The sequence below is a fragment of the Rhinoderma darwinii genome, unplaced genomic scaffold (genome assembly GCF_050947455.1).
Source record: "Rhinoderma darwinii isolate aRhiDar2 unplaced genomic scaffold, aRhiDar2.hap1 Scaffold_491, whole genome shotgun sequence".
Classification (NCBI taxonomy): Eukaryota; Metazoa; Chordata; class Amphibia; order Anura; family Rhinodermatidae; genus Rhinoderma; species Rhinoderma darwinii.
Window position 1 is genome coordinate 179,222 of NW_027464038.1, and position 13,569 is coordinate 192,790.

Sequence of the window (13,569 nt, forward strand, 5' to 3'; positions counted from 1 at the left end):
AATCCCATTATTTCAACACCTGTTGGACAATGCATTTGTACAGTCATGTGTGATAATGAGCTCATTTATTAAATGCAATTAATTAATACATTGCCACCTCTTGTTGTGTGTGTGTCTTCTGTGTTTCTGTGTTTCCGGCATTTCACATTGGAACAGCTCATTCACCTTCCTTGTCTTCTCTCCGCCCTCCCTCCTAGGTAGGTTAAAGAGCTGCACCTGAGCCAGCCACTGATTGATGCAGCACCACAGTCAAATAGCGGAGTGGAGTAGGGGAACAGCAAACAGCCATTAAAGCCGCCCGCCCGCCCGCCCGCCTGCCTGCCTGCCTGCCTGCCTGCCCGCCACAATGGACCTACCTGTGTACACTACATGGATGTGATGGAATGTACTGTCGTCCCTACATTTCAAGAAGAAGTAAGAATTGCAGTTGCAACAAAGCCTTGCTTGCCTACAAAGAGAGCAGCAATTTGGATTTGTTACTATGTTACCTAGAAGAATAACAAACTGTGCAAGGATGGAGGTTGTAGGAGCAAAGAGAAGTTGTCTGTAAAGTTGGTGGATGCTTATTTTCCATTTTGCAGTCCCTTGTCTCCCTCTTGTGGCCTCCTGGAGGCAAATAAATGTGCAAAAAAAAGACAGCCTGGCGGCCGGCTGTTGCAGTGTTGCCCTCTCAGGCAACACTGAGTGACTGACTGAGCCGCACCGTCTTATATAAAGTTCAGACGGAACTTTGCACGTGTCATAGTGGAGCCCTCAGGATTCCAGAGCCAGCTTTCTGACATCATAATGGGGCCTGCCTCAGAGATAAAAGCCTGGGCCCAGGCAGTGTTGGTCAGTGCTGCTCAGCAGGCAGCACCGGACTGGACTGGATTAAAGCTGATACAAGGTGTGAAGGAACAAGGGGTGGCTGTGGGCATGCACTTGCTGCCGCTGCCAGTGTTTATCTGCATGGCAGGAGGGCATTTGGGCGTTGCCAGGAAGGCGTTTTTATGTAGATTCCTCCTCTTTCAGCACTGCATTGTGGTGCAAGCAAAAGAAGCAAATCCTGTGTAGCTTCCTCTCCGGCCTTTATTCACCTCCCGCTTAGTAGCTGTAAATGTGTGTGAGCCTGCAGGGCCCCATGGAATTGCCTAGGAGTAGGCTGAATCAATCGCTGCAAGGGGTGAACAGCAGTATGGGACAGGCTCGGGCAAGGCAAGGGCCGCTCGGGTTATCGCTTCTCGGCCTTTTGGCTAAGATCAAGTGTAGTATCTGTTCTTATCAGTTTAATATCTGATACGTCCCCTATCTGGGGACCATATATTAAATGGATTTTTAGAACAGGGAGATGGAAATAGAGCTTGCTCTGTCCACTCCACGCATTGACCTGGTATTGCAGTATTTCCAGGACCGGTGCACCCTTCCCTTATGTGTTGACTAAAATCAGATTCCAAAAGTGCTATTTGTGTTTGCTATTGTTTTTGTCTTTCTGATGGGATCTCCCCTTTTAATCCCATTATTTCAACACCTGTTGGACAATGCATTTGTACAGTCATGTGTGATAATGAGCTCATTTATTAAATGCAATTAATTAATACATTGCCACCTCTTGTTGTGTGTGTGTCTTCTGTGTTTCTGTGTTTCCGGCATTTCACATTGGAACAGCTCATTCACCTTCCTTGTCTTCTCTCCGCCCTCCCTCCTAGGTAGGTTAAAGAGCTGCACCTGAGCCAGCCACTGATTGATGCAGCACCACAGTCAAATAGCGGAGTGGAGTAGGGGAACAGCAAACAGCCATTAAAGCCGCCCGCCCGCCCGCCCGCCCGCCCGCCTGCCTGCCTGCCTGCCTGCCTGCCCGCCACAATGGACCTACCTGTGTACACTACATGGATGTGATGGAATGTACTGTCGTCCCTACATTTCAAGAAGAAGTAAGAATTGCAGTTGCAACAAAGCCTTGCTTGCCTACAAAGAGAGCAGCAATTTGGATTTGTTACTATGTTACCTAGAAGAATAACAAACTGTGCAAGGATGGAGGTTGTAGGAGCAAAGAGAAGTTGTCTGTAAAGTTGGTGGATGCTTATTTTCCATTTTGCAGTCCCTTGTCTCCCTCTTGTGGCCTCCTGGAGGCAAATAAATGTGCAAAAAAAAGACAGCCTGGCGGCCGGCTGTTGCAGTGTTGCCCTCTCAGGCAACACTGAGTGACTGACTGAGCCGCACCGTCTTATATAAAGTTCAGACGGAACTTTGCACGTGTCATAGTGGAGCCCTCAGGATTCCAGAGCCAGCTTTCTGACATCATAATGGGGCCTGCCTCAGAGATAAAAGCCTGGGCCCAGGCAGTGTTGGTCAGTGCTGCTCAGCAGGCAGCACCGGACTGGACTGGATTAAAGCTGATACAAGGTGTGAAGGAACAAGGGGTGGCTGTGGGCATGCACTTGCTGCCGCTGCCAGTGTTTATCTGCATGGCAGGAGGGCATTTGGGCGTTGCCAGGAAGGCGTTTTTATGTAGATTCCTCCTCTTTCAGCACTGCATTGTGGTGCAAGCAAAAGAAGCAAATCCTGTGTAGCTTCCTCTCCGGCCTTTATTCACCTCCCGCTTAGTAGCTGTAAATGTGTGTGAGCCTGCAGGGCCCCATGGAATTGCCTAGGAGTAGGCTGAATCAATCGCTGCAAGGGGTGAACAGCAGTATGGGACAGGCTCGGGCAAGGCAAGGGCCGCTCGGGTTATCGCTTCTCGGCCTTTTGGCTAAGCTCAAGTGGCTAACCAGAGGCGTCCAGTGCTGAACTCTCGGCCCTGCAGCATCGCCCTTTGGGGCTTAAGCTGCTTGTTGCTATAGGGAGACAGCCAGTGGCAGGAAGGCGATCGACATGGGCGTTATTGTACGTCACGCTAAGGCCGGGGAAACCCGGGTCAAGTACGGCATTCGGATCGAAGTTGATGTTGGATCAGAGAAGACCCTGGACCTACGACACCTGGTGAACAACATCTTGTTTGGAATTCTGAAAGTGGAGCGGAAGAAAATCCTTTGTCTTCAGGAGCATAAGGTTGGTCATTTTACCTTGATATTGACGGATTTACCTGCCTGCCATACTTTCCATTACAATTTGATGCAAAATGTGAACAATCCTGAGCTTGGAGGACTTACTTTTATCCTGCTGTATGATGAAGGAGAAGTCTTCCTGGTTGTTTTTCTCTACAATGCACATGTACCTTTGCAAGATATCACGGCATTCCTGTCTAGACATTGTGCATATGTTAAGTTTGAGAATAAAATCTTGAACACTGAAATGATCTGGAATGGGAAATACAAATTTCGGGTCCGGTTTCGGCAAGATATTGAGGAACCAGGAGGCTTCCATTTCCCTCCATCGAACTTCTCCATTGGAAGAGACAGGGGATATCTGTTTTTTCCCAGGTGTCCTCCCTTCTGCAGGAATTGTAAAGTTTTTGGCCACACAAGGGAAGGATGTCAAAATTCAGGGAAGTGTTCCAGATGTAACCAGGAGGGTCACAAAGCAAAAGAATGTGTCAACCGCATTGTTTGTAATCTCTGCGAGGTGGAAGGGCATACATTCAAAGACTGCCCTCTGCGGAAGAAGTCATATGCAGAGGCAGCCAGGAGCCAAGTGGCTGAGATGATAGCGAGAACTGGACGGTTGGGCGAGGAGGTACCCGCTGACTATCTGGCTTCTTTAAGCACATCTCCAGTAGAAGTACGTGTGGAGGAAGGGGCAGGCATGGAGGTAGCCCCGGTCGAGGAGGATCTTCCTCACCCATCCGATGCCCAGACTGGGCTACAGGGTGAGGGAGAAATTGAGGGCGACGTCCCCGTGACTCCTCCTGTTTCTTGGAGTCTGGATGAAGTGTTTCTGGAAGGAGTTGGAGGTCAAGGGGATTTTACCACTGTAGGCACCCGACCTGCAGACGAAATTCTGGATATGGGGGCTAAGAGAGCCAGGCTGGCCGCGTCACCCCCTGTAACCCCTGGAAGGGAGGAGGAATACCCCTCATCAGTGATTTCGTTTGATGAGCCTTTTCTAGAAGATCAAGGGACCAGTTTCTTCACATTAGGTTGCCAGCCTCCAGAAGGCAAAGGCTGAAGTGCAAATGGACAACCTGCGGTTATCTGGCTATGAAAATTAAAATATGGCATCCAAACCTACATTTGATGTCGTATCCTTAAATGTACGACTGATTCAATCTAAGCCCAGGAGGGCTGCAGTTCTGGATTTTTTAAAAAATTTAGGAGCTGATGTATATTGTTTGCAAGAATGCGGTATTAGGGAACCTGTGCCAGAACAGGAATGGCCATATGGCCAATGTATATGGTCTGGTTCTTCTATAAATAAAAATGATGGGGTAGGAATATTGCTAGGGAATAGGAATTTAAAATTAGAAAGTTATATTGTGGTGGAAGTGGGGAGGTGTATTTTGGCAGAGATAAATGTCAGAGGGTGGAGGGTAAGGGTAATTAATATATATGGAGCAACAAAAAAAGAAGAGAGGTTAGAGCTCCTAGAGAAGTTGTCCTTTTTTTTGCCAGGGAGAATTCCTACGATTTGGGTTGGGGACTTTAACTGTGTGACGGAAGGGGAAAAAATGGATGTATCTGGTAAAAAGTTGTACCAATTAATCAAAGATTTTTCTTTTATAGATGCTGCTGAGGTTCATTTGGGAAAGCCACCACCCGACACTTATAGGTCTGATAGAGGAGGGGTAACATCAAGGATAGATCGGGTGCTTTTCTCAAAAAATGTGGGGTGCATGAGTTTGCGGCAGCGCGATGTGACCTTTTCTGACCATGTGTGTATGTGTGCAACTTTTGAAGGGGATGTTCGTTTAGTGCGTGGTGCAGGGGTATGGAAGTTAAATGTAAGTTTATTAGAGGATGAAAGAATTGTGAAGGCTTTTATATATGCGTATAAAGGATGGAAATCGCGGCAGGAATCTTTTGGGAATGTGTTGGAGTGGTGGGATTGGATGAAGAATGAATGTAAAAGATTCTTTAAAAAATGGGGCTATAAAAAAGCAGCTATGCTAAGAAACCAATATAATGAGTTGAATGTTAGAATAGAATGGTTGAGAAAACTTGGCGAGCTTGGTGTGGATGTCAGTGATTTGATGAGGGACGCAAGGAATGAAAGTAGGCTTTTATTAGAGGAAAAAGGGAAAAAAATTATATATAGATCAAAAGTTGAAAACTTAGACAAAGATGAAAAATGTACAAGATTTTTTTTCAAAAAAATATGTGGTAAAAAGGATGATATGGATGAATTATTGAATGATAGGGGTGAGTGTGTTTCTGGAAAGGATGTGATGAGTGAAGTTGAAGGTTTTTATACCCAGTTGTATGGAGAGAAGTGGTATGATAAGGATTTGATGAATGAGGTTTTGAATGGGTTGGAAAATAAACTTGGAGAGGAAGATTGTGAGTCTCTGTGTGGTGATATTACCATGGATGAAGTGAGAAATGTGGTGATGAGTGCAAGTAAAAATAAAACACCTGGGAAGGATGGGATCCCAATTGAATTATATGTGAGGATGTGGGATATAATTGGTGGGGATTTGCTTGAGGTATGTCAGTATATGTGGAAGCATGGTGTGTTGAGCAAATCTATGAAAGAAGGTGTGGTTGTGCTGATATATAAAAAAGGTGAGAAGAAAAATTTGGCAAATTGGAGGCCAATTACTTTGTTGGATTCTGACTATAAGTGTTTTAGTAAAGTATTGGCCAATAGGATGCGTGAGGTTGTTGCTGAAGTGGTGAATGAAGATCAAGTGTGTGCAGTGCCTGGTAGAAGTATGACTGATAATTTGTTGTTACTAAGGGATATGATTGGGGACTGTATGGATAGAAAGCAGAAATGTATGGTCCTATCTGTGGATTTTGAAAAGGCATTTGATAGGGTGTCGCATGAGTTTATGTTTAGTGTGCTGTGTAAAATGGGTTTTCCGAGAAAGTTTGTGTATGCAGTGAAAGGTTTGTATGGGAACGTAACAAGTGAGTTTCTCGTAAATGGGTTTCTGAGTGGAAAAGTGGGGATAAGGTCAGGTGTCAGGCAGGGTTGTCCTATGTCCCCTGTCCTGTTCATTAGTGTGATTGAAGTGTTGTTGTGTATGGTTAGAAGGGAAAAATTTATGAGGGGGTTATTAATTCCTGGGAGTAATGGTAAGTTTCTGAAAGTATTGGGTTATATGGACGATGTGGTGATTGTTAGTGAAAGAGAGGCGGAGATAAATAGAGCGAGATTGTTGTTGAGGTTGTTTTGTAGTGCGTCTGCGTTTAAAGTGAATTGGGGTAAATGTAGCTTTAAGTGTTTTGGTGATAGGAGTGTGAGAATGGATGGGGTTAATTGTGAGATGGGTGCTATTAAAATATTGGGTGTGCAATTTAATGAGGATTTGAGAGGGAATGAAAGTTGGGATGAATGTGGTATGAGAATAGAACGAAAACTGAACTTTTGGAGACTGAGAAGTTTGACACTGACGGGAAAAATTTTGATAGTTAAATCTGTTGTGTTACCAATTTTACTTTTTTGTGCAGTTGTTTTCCCTTTTGCTACTCACAAAATTAAGAAGACGGAAAAGATGATTTTTACATTTTTTTGGGGGAGTAGAATGGAAAAATTGAAGAGAGAGTATGTGTATAAGATGTGTGTGAATGGTGGTTTGGATTTTCCAAATGTTGAGGTATTTTTGGCTTTGAATTATATCAAAGTGGTGTCTGTGTTAGTGCAGAGGAATAATAAGACTGGTTTCATGATTAGATACTTGGCTGGTTGGATGTTGTATGGTCTGAATTGGGTAAAGAGAGATGCAAGTGTGCCTGTGGCTTTCAAGTGTCCAGTGTGGTATATGAGGATTGAGGTTTTTGTGAGGAAAAATGACTTGCTTGCTGTGCCAATGAGTGAGTTTAAAAATAAGAATGCGGTGATGAAGAGAATACGTGCGAATGAAATTCCATGTGAAATTGCAGGTTTGAGGTCTAATGAAGTGCAGAGTGTATGGAGTAAATTGAAGGTGAGTGGTATGTCAAACAGACAGCGTGATATTGTATGGATGTCGCTGCATAATATCCTACCTGTTAGGCAAGTGCAGAAAAGAAGGGATCTTATTAGGTCTGAGGTTTGCCCGAGGAATGGATGTGGAGCAAGTGAGAGTGTGAGACATATGTTGTGGGATTGTGACTATTCGTATGAAGTATGGAAAGGGGTGGGTGGTTTGTGTAAAGAACTAGCGGGGGTAAAATTTGTTAATTGGAAAGTAGCAATGTTTGGAATGGGTGCAAGTAGTCGTATGAAAGATAGAATTATGTGGTTAATTATGGCATGTGTGATGGAAAGTTTGTGGGATGTGAGAAACTTGTTAGTGTTTAAAAGGAAATTAGTGCCTGTAAATGAGTGTATTAGGATGATTTTGTCTAGACTTTACGTCATGTATTTGTGGGATAGACAGCGTGGTGGTGGCCTAGATTCAGAGGGGATATGGAAGTTCAAAAAATGGAAATTCCTGATACGATGTAGGTAATATTGTTCTGTTTTTTTTTGTGATTGTTTATGTAAATTGAAGAAAAAATAAAGAACAAACCAGAATGATGATAAGTTTGAAGCAACGTGGATTTGATTTTCAAGTTTTGAGAAACATTATAAGTTGCTTATAACTAACTGAAATGGTTTTAAAAAAAAAAAAAAAAAAAAAAATCTGTTCTTATCAGTTTAATATCTGATACGTCCCCTATCTGGGGACCATATATTAAATGGATTTTTAGAACAGGGAGATGGAAATAGAGCTTGCTCTGTCCACTCCACGCATTGACCTGGTATTGCAGTATTTCCAGGACCGGTGCACCCTTCCCTTATGTGTTGACTAAAATCAGATTCCAAAAGTGCTATTTGTGTTTGCTATTGTTTTTGTCTTTCTGATGGGATCTCCCCTTTTAATCCCATTATTTCAACACCTGTTGGACAATGCATTTGTACAGTCATGTGTGATAATGAGCTCATTTATTAAATGCAATTAATTAATACATTGCCACCTCTTGTTGTGTGTGTGTCTTCTGTGTTTCTGTGTTTCCGGCATTTCACATTGGAACAGCTCATTCACCTTCCTTGTCTTCTCTCCGCCCTCCCTCCTAGGTAGGTTAAAGAGCTGCACCTGAGCCAGCCACTGATTGATGCAGCACCACAGTCAAATAGCGGAGTGGAGTAGGGGAACAGCAAACAGCCATTAAAGCCGCCCGCCCGCCCGCCCGCCCGCCTGCCTGCCTGCCTGCCTGCCTGCCTGCCTGCCTGCCCGCCACAATGGACCTACCTGTGTACACTACATGGATGTGATGGAATGTACTGTCGTCCCTACATTTCAAGAAGAAGTAAGAATTGCAGTTGCAACAAAGCCTTGCTTGCCTACAAAGAGAGCAGCAATTTGGATTTGTTACTATGTTACCTAGAAGAATAACAAACTGTGCAAGGATGGAGGTTGTAGGAGCAAAGAGAAGTTGTCTGTAAAGTTGGTGGATGCTTATTTTCCATTTTGCAGTCCCTTGTCTCCCTCTTGTGGCCTCCTGGAGGCAAATAAATGTGCAAAAAAAAGACAGCCTGGCGGCCGGCTGTTGCAGTGTTGCCCTCTCAGGCAACACTGAGTGACTGACTGAGCCGCACCGTCTTATATAAAGTTCAGACGGAACTTTGCACGTGTCATAGTGGAGCCCTCAGGATTCCAGAGCCAGCTTTCTGACATCATAATGGGGCCTGCCTCAGAGATAAAAGCCTGGGCCCAGGCAGTGTTGGTCAGTGCTGCTCAGCAGGCAGCACCGGACTGGACTGGATTAAAGCTGATACAAGGTGTGAAGGAACAAGGGGTGGCTGTGGGCATGCACTTGCTGCCGCTGCCAGTGTTTATCTGCATGGCAGGAGGGCATTTGGGCGTTGCCAGGAAGGCGTTTTTATGTAGATTCCTCCTCTTTCAGCACTGCATTGTGGTGCAAGCAAAAGAAGCAAATCCTGTGTAGCTTCCTCTCCGGCCTTTATTCACCTCCCGCTTAGTAGCTGTAAATGTGTGTGAGCCTGCAGGGCCCCATGGAATTGCCTAGGAGTAGGCTGAATCAATCGCTGCAAGGGGTGAACAGCAGTATGGGACAGGCTCGGGCAAGGCAAGGGCCGCTCGGGTTATCGCTTCTCGGCCTTTTGGCTAAGATCAAGTGTAGTATCTGTTCTTATCAGTTTAATATCTGATACGTCCCCTATCTGGGGACCATATATTAAATGGATTTTTAGAACAGGGAGATGGAAATAGAGCTTGCTCTGTCCACTCCACGCATTGACCTGGTATTGCAGTATTTCCAGGACCGGTGCACCCTTCCCTTATGTGTTGACTAAAATCAGATTCCAAAAGTGCTATTTGTGTTTGCTATTGTTTTTGTCTTTCTGATGGGATCTCCCCTTTTAATCCCATTATTTCAACACCTGTTGGACAATGCATTTGTACAGTCATGTGTGATAATGAGCTCATTTATTAAATGCAATTAATTAATACATTGCCACCTCTTGTTGTGTGTGTGTCTTCTGTGTTTCTGTGTTTCCGGCATTTCACATTGGAACAGCTCATTCACCTTCCTTGTCTTCTCTCCGCCCTCCCTCCTAGGTAGGTTAAAGAGCTGCACCTGAGCCAGCCACTGATTGATGCAGCACCACAGTCAAATAGCGGAGTGGAGTAGGGGAACAGCAAACAGCCATTAAAGCCGCCCGCCCGCCCGCCCGCCCGCCCGCCTGCCTGCCTGCCTGCCTGCCTGCCCGCCACAATGGACCTACCTGTGTACACTACATGGATGTGATGGAATGTACTGTCGTCCCTACATTTCAAGAAGAAGTAAGAATTGCAGTTGCAACAAAGCCTTGCTTGCCTACAAAGAGAGCAGCAATTTGGATTTGTTACTATGTTACCTAGAAGAATAACAAACTGTGCAAGGATGGAGGTTGTAGGAGCAAAGAGAAGTTGTCTGTAAAGTTGGTGGATGCTTATTTTCCATTTTGCAGTCCCTTGTCTCCCTCTTGTGGCCTCCTGGAGGCAAATAAATGTGCAAAAAAAAGACAGCCTGGCGGCCGGCTGTTGCAGTGTTGCCCTCTCAGGCAACACTGAGTGACTGACTGAGCCGCACCGTCTTATATAAAGTTCAGACGGAACTTTGCACGTGTCATAGTGGAGCCCTCAGGATTCCAGAGCCAGCTTTCTGACATCATAATGGGGCCTGCCTCAGAGATAAAAGCCTGGGCCCAGGCAGTGTTGGTCAGTGCTGCTCAGCAGGCAGCACCGGACTGGACTGGATTAAAGCTGATACAAGGTGTGAAGGAACAAGGGGTGGCTGTGGGCATGCACTTGCTGCCGCTGCCAGTGTTTATCTGCATGGCAGGAGGGCATTTGGGCGTTGCCAGGAAGGCGTTTTTATGTAGATTCCTCCTCTTTCAGCACTGCATTGTGGTGCAAGCAAAAGAAGCAAATCCTGTGTAGCTTCCTCTCCGGCCTTTATTCACCTCCCGCTTAGTAGCTGTAAATGTGTGTGAGCCTGCAGGGCCCCATGGAATTGCCTAGGAGTAGGCTGAATCAATCGCTGCAAGGGGTGAACAGCAGTATGGGACAGGCTCGGGCAAGGCAAGGGCCGCTCGGGTTATCGCTTCTCGGCCTTTTGGCTAAGATCAAGTGTAGTATCTGTTCTTATCAGTCCTTGTAAGGATAGATAGCTCGGAGAACCACTGGGGGCTATAAACACTAGCTTAGCGATCCAAGAGCGTTCCAGACGAAGCCGGCGACGAACTGCGGAGAAGAACCAGCGAAGACGACGATCCAGAAGGGAGAAGCCGCCATCGAGGAAGAAGCTCCGGGAGATCGCTGCCGGGAAGAAGAAGGAGAACTTCGGAGAAGAGCCGCTGCTGAAGGGGATCTTCGAAGAAGCTCGGCCGCAGAAGAAGAAGCTCGACGAGGAACCGCTGCGGAAGAAATTTCGTGGAAGAACCTCGGCCAGCAAGGAGAAGATTTGCATAGCTCCGCCCCCTTCGGGAAAGAGCTATCGAAGATCCTCCCCAAGCGACAGGAACAGCTGGAAGAAGCCATGGCCTCAACCAGCAACCCTGCCACCCAGAAGGAGAAGGCAGATGGACCAGGTGAGCCGGCCCAGGCCAGGACATCTCCTCCTGAAGCCTCCTCAAGCCAACAGGCCACCAGGAAGCCGAACCAGGCTGCTCCAACCCTGGAGCCCTGGATGAAGCAGACGGTGGCCCTGAAGCTCAAGGAGGTGGACGGGAGAGTGCCGGACATGACGGAAGAAGTGTTCTGCCAGAAGATGCTCCTGGATCAGGGCTTCGCTAAGCCGGAGACCATCAGTATCCAGGCCTTCATGACCGGGATGTTCTTCGTGACCTTCGCTTCGATCAACATCTGCAGAAGGTACTGGGAGATGGTGAAAGCGGCGAGGCCTGAATCCCCTTTCTCTCGCTTTGTGGGCAACTGCCCTGTCCAAAGAGAGGAAAGGCGGGTGACGGTCTCAATACGGAACCCACACACCCCCGGCAAAGACATCACCACGCTCCTGAAGCGGTTCTGCACAGTGGTGAGGGAACCCACCCACATCCTGAACGGACTCGGCTTCTGGACTGGCAAGTGGTCGGTAATCGTCCGACTGAACAAGGATTCGAGCGCGGAAGACGGCCTCCAGCACCTGCCCCAGTCATTCTCGCTGGGCAACTCCTACGGCCTCATCTATTACCCGGACATGCCGCAGATCTGCAGGAGATGCAGCAAGAAGGGTCATTCGGTGAAGGACTGCAAGGAGGACGCCTGCAAGAACTGCCGGGTAACAGGACACGAGACCAAAGACTGCCCGAAACGGACAATGTGCAACCTCTGCGGACAAGCAGCCCACTCTTACAAGGACTGCCCGAAGAGGGATCGATCCTGGGCAACTGTAGCAGCGAAAGCTCCAGCCAGAGGGAACCCCGCCCCAGCCAGAGCTCCAGCGGCACAGAAGACCGGGAAAAAGAAGGATGGTAAGAAGACGACAGTCCCTCCCCCCCCTCTCCCGGCCCTCCCTCGCCCGGCCCTCCCCACCCCCCCGTCCCCAACCCCTGTCACCCCCACTGAGGCTCTCACCTTCTCCTACCCACCCATCTCAGTGGTCCTGTCACCTGCACCTCTCCCAACCCAGCCTCCCTTCTCCCCAGCTCCAGCAGCACTAACATCTTCCCCTCCAGCTGCTGGAGTCCTCTCCCTGGAGGATTTTCCCCCTCTTGTCTCCTCAGGTGCCATCCAGAGGAAGAGAAAGGTGAGGGACAGCCCAGCTGCTGAGTCCTCAAAACGACAAGTCGTGGAAATCTGCGAAGATTCCCTTGCGCAGCAGGAGGAAATGGAGCAGATGGTGGAGGAACTCGTGTCTGAACCTGAGGTCATCGACTTCACAACAGACATCCAGGTGGCTACAATCCTGGAACAATTTATGTCAGAGGGCCTGCTGGATCTTTCGGACCCGCCAGGCGAGGAGGATCCGCCCGACCGGACTGGTAACTAAGGTGTATCGTTTGCACTAACCTTCTTTATTCTCCCCCATGGCTGCTAAACTTAACATCTTTAGCCTCAATGTGAGGAGTGTTAGAGATAGGACTAGATGTCAGATGGTGCTAACTTTTCTTTCCAAGCAGTCGAGTGATGTATTTATGCTGCAGGAATGTACTCTCCCCTCTTCCAGGTCATACCATCATCTGGCCAGGCAGTGGACCCATGGCCCGTCCTACTGGTCTGGTGGGGGCGACTGTAAGTCTGCAGGGGTTGCCATCCTGATTAGGGGAAGCGTATTTACTGTTGACTCTGTCCAGGAGCTCGTCTGCGGCCGCTTGTTGGTCGTAGACGGTTCCTGGGCGGGAGAGCCGATTAGGCTCATCAACGTGTACGCTCCCCCTATGAAGGCTGAGCGCCTGGAACTATTCCAGACCCTGCGGACCCAGCTCGCCACCACTAGGGCAGTGGTGATGGCCGGGGACTTCAACTGCCCCATCGAAGAGGATGGACGAAGTTCCGGCACTTCAATCAAGCTGGATGTCAGTTCCAAACTGCTTATCGAGATGGTAACCGAAGCATCCTTGCAGGACGTTGTGGGCTCCATGGGGATCGGCTCTGTGAACTATTCATGGAGCCGACCCGATGGCTCACTTCGTTCTCGGATTGACTTTGTGTTCACCTCCCGGGCAGTCAAGCAGCATGGGCACTCCATGATCCCCTGCTTCTTCTCTGACCACAGGGCCATTCTCTTCCAGGGTGCCATCGGCCACGGTTTTCCTCCCGGCCCTGGCTCCTGGAAGCTGAATTGTGCCCTGCTGGAAAGAGAGGAGGTACTGGCGGAACTTAGAGACGCCTATATTGTTTGGAGGAATGATAAAGTTTTCTTTGACAAAACCTGTGACTGGTGGGAATATGTTAAAGTTGAATTTCGTTGTTTCTTTCAGGCAAAAAGTCGTCAACAGGCGTGTGAGAGGAAGAGAGACTTCAGAGAGATGCAGCGTCAGCTGCGATCCCTGCAAGACCTCCTTCAATGCGGCTGGGACGTC

The 13,569-nt window shown here is 47.8% G+C and overlaps 3 non-coding genes and 1 pseudogene across 3 annotated transcripts; all 4 read left to right on the plus strand.

The window, feature by feature from the left end:
* Positions 1 to 1,212: 1,212 nt before the first annotated feature.
* On the plus strand, positions 1,213 to 1,403 carry LOC142720101 (U2 spliceosomal RNA). The gene has a single exon (XR_012872938.1). It is a non-coding gene; the product is annotated as a U2 spliceosomal RNA (small nuclear RNA).
* A 6,249-nt stretch (positions 1,404 to 7,652) lies between these two features.
* LOC142720131 (U2 spliceosomal RNA) lies at positions 7,653 to 7,836 on the plus strand. Its single transcript, XR_012872963.1, has one exon. It is a non-coding gene; the product is annotated as a U2 spliceosomal RNA (small nuclear RNA).
* A 1,313-nt stretch (positions 7,837 to 9,149) lies between these two features.
* Positions 9,150 to 9,340, plus strand: LOC142720102 (U2 spliceosomal RNA). Its single transcript, XR_012872939.1, has one exon. It is a non-coding gene; the product is annotated as a U2 spliceosomal RNA (small nuclear RNA).
* A 1,305-nt stretch (positions 9,341 to 10,645) lies between these two features.
* LOC142720149 (U2 spliceosomal RNA) lies at positions 10,646 to 10,747 on the plus strand (annotated as a pseudogene).
* The last annotated feature ends 2,822 nt before the right edge of the window (positions 10,748 to 13,569 follow it).